This window comes from Sciurus carolinensis, unplaced genomic scaffold (genome assembly GCF_902686445.1).
Source record: "Sciurus carolinensis unplaced genomic scaffold, mSciCar1.2, whole genome shotgun sequence".
In the NCBI taxonomy this organism is placed as follows: domain Eukaryota; kingdom Metazoa; phylum Chordata; class Mammalia; order Rodentia; family Sciuridae; genus Sciurus; species Sciurus carolinensis.
Window position 1 is genome coordinate 58,676 of NW_025920535.1, and position 3,142 is coordinate 61,817.

The window sequence follows — 3,142 nt, forward strand, 5'->3', positions numbered from 1 at the left end:
CCCCAATTCCAATATCCTCCAGTCACACCCTACCACTTCAGTTACCACTCAGTTAATCCCTATCAGGGGATTAAATCACTGATTTGGTTAAGACTCTTACAACCCAATCATTTCTCCTCTGAACCTTCTTGTATTGTCTCACATGTGAGCTTTTGGAGGATACCTCATATCCAAACCATAATGCAAGGTATTGCATGGGTAGTCTCAATATGCATACCCAAAAAACTTCACTATTATTCAGTCTCTCCCCTTAAATGTCTGATAACATTTAAGGATATTTGACATCACAGAAGAACTATGCTGAATCTTGTGACATGTTCAAGGAGTTATTGGGGCAAGTCTGAGTGCATATTTGTATCTGTATTAGTCCTGACACTTTCAGGAAGCCTAGACATTTTCATTAACTAACATCTTATGCATTATCCCTCAAATTTATCAGATATGTGCCTCTTAGAAGATAGTTGTATGATGAAGGAGAAAAGCAAGGCAGGGCAAGGTATTTCCTTATGCCTTTAATAAATGCACCTCAAATCCCATATAAGTTATTAGGGGAGTATAAGCATTTTAAAACTGCTTGTAGAGTTGGAGAGATTCTTCAGTAATGTTTTCCATCCTGACAAGGAAGCAAGAGGTCTCAAGTGACTCTTTATTCAGCATTAAACAAACATTTATGAATCCTGTATTAGTAGGTGTTTCTGCTCTTACTAGTTATTTAACTCCAAACTAGGGAGCAACAGAAAGCAAGCAATGAATGAAAGCATCCTGATTTTGAAAAGTGTCAAGAATAAAAAAAAAACCTAGGGGATAGTCCAGGAATAACTGGTTTAAAGTGGGTGGACACAGGAAGCTTCCCTGAGAAGGTGATAATGGAGCAGAGACCCTAATGTTGGTATTAAGACTGCTATATGATGGAAAAATGGAAGAAATAACCCAAAGGGAGAGTGTAGCATGGGAAGGGCACCTGGTGAAATCTCATGTAGAAATGGAATAACAAGAAGCAGATAGTGATCAAGTGTCTTCCCACATGGTAGTCTCCCTATTCTCCCTGCTCTTCAGAGCTTCCTGTCTCTCCAACTTTTTACTTTCAATTACCAGGACTCAAATTCACTTCCATGTCTTCTGAAGAAGGGAAGCTCTCCATAGGACTCGCCCTCAATACTGATGAGCAGGCACTGGAAGACCACTTCAGCAGCTTTGGGCCTATTTCTGAGGTGGTTGTTGTCGAGGACCAGAAGGTTCAGTGATCCCAGAGCTTTGGCTTCATCACCATCACCAACCCAGAACATGCCCCAGATGCCATGAAAGCCATGAATGAAGAGTCCCTGGATGATCACCAGATCCATGTGGATGGTCCAGGCAAGTCTGCCTAGGGCACCAAAGGGGGTGCCTTTGGGGCCCATGAGCATGGTCACAGCTATTCTAGAGGTGGTGGGAACCAGGACTATGGGAGTGAGTGACAGGTATAACAGTCAACCTGGAGGATATGAATATGGATACAGATGGTCCCAAGACTATAGTGGCAGAAGCCAGGGTGGCTATGATCACTACTCAGGAGGAAATTACTGAGATGATTTTGAGAACTAAGTTGAGGCATGCACATGTAAAGTAGATACACAAGGAATAACACTTCTGATTCAAGATCATACTTCCAAATCACTGTATTTATAAAGATTTTTGGAGCTGTGTTGAAATATCTGTTTTAGTATATCAACTTCTATTTTTGAATTGAGCTCCCAAGGTAGCTTGTTAAAAGACTTTTTTAAAAGCTCCATGTGGGCTGGGATTGTGGCTCAATGGGAGTGCTTGCCTCACATGTGTGAGGCACTGGGTTTGATCCTCAGCACCACATAAATAAATAAAACAAAGATATTGAGTCCATATACAACTAGAAAAAAACTCCATGTAATTTTTTTCTCATTTAAAGACAAATTCTTGGACATTTGTTGAGCTCAGATATTTTCCCTTTTACCAGGTCTTTAGTTTGGGCTCTCAGGAGCAATGTTTCTGGCAAAAGAAAAGTTTGGCCAGTCTAATTTTTTAAAGCTAAAGTGGGGACATTTTTAAAACCTATATACAATATTTATCATGACTACAGAACAATTTCCAAATGTACCTCTAAGCAATCTGTCAAGAACATGATATTTTTTCTTAAAATTCAAGATCACCACCCTGATTATATAGACAAGCTTCTTAAAATTTTTTTGAATGTCATTTTTTAATGCTGGAAGAAAAAATATTCTGTTGTGTCTCATGTAGTGTTTAGGATATCCTTTACAGAACTGATTGAAAATATGAAACCTGTACACACACACACACACACAATGAAGCAGATAGTGAGAAAGAGTGAAGTGCCAATATTGTTGGCAATACATCAGGAGAATCATTTTCACAAATCCAAAATTTTTAAAGAAACATAAATGAAGAGAGGGGAGAAGGCAGGGATGCAAGGACAAAAGGAGGCATAGACAGGTTCGTGAGTGGATGGATGGATGCATGCATGGACAGGTGGAATTGTGCATAGATACACAGGTGGATGGATGAATGCAAAACTAGAAGTAGCTTTGAAAAGGAGACAATTGTCAAATGTGCTAATGGCATCTGGAGATGTAGTTTGGAGAGGATGAGGATGCAATCATAGGGTTAGGCATTATGAAAGCCGCAAATGCCCTTTTAAAAAGCATTTTTCTTTTGGAGGCATTCATGTAGAAGCAGCACTGAAGTGATTTCAATGTTTGTACCATATTTATAGAACAAGAATAGAGATGTTTGCTGTTTGGAGCATCAGAGAAATGTAATCATATGATAAAAGCATATGGGTAAGGGATGGCTTTAGGTTTGACTTCATGTGGAATAGTAAATGAAAAAAACAGTATATTTGTAGGTAAAAGAATTCAGAAGAAATGGGGAGTGTGACAATTCTGGGAAATCCCAAATTGAGAAGGCAGATGGGCATAGGATCCAAGTGAAAGACTTGTCTCAATAGGATTCTGTCACTTCCTCCGTAGTGAACAGTACAGGTCACTAGTGCAGACTCAGTGTTGGGAAGGAGTGAGAGTGCCCCTCTGATTGATTCTTTTTTCTCAAGGAAATACCAGTGAACAACATGAAAATGTTTGGTGTTGGTACTTGTGGGGACTACTAC

General features: G+C 39.5%; 1 pseudogene; it reads left to right on the forward strand.

Annotated features, from left to right (window-relative positions):
• Positions 1-1,112: 1,112 nt before the first annotated feature.
• On the forward strand, positions 1,113-1,584 carry LOC124975828 (RNA-binding protein 3-like; annotated as a pseudogene).
• The last annotated feature ends 1,558 nt before the right edge of the window (positions 1,585-3,142 follow it).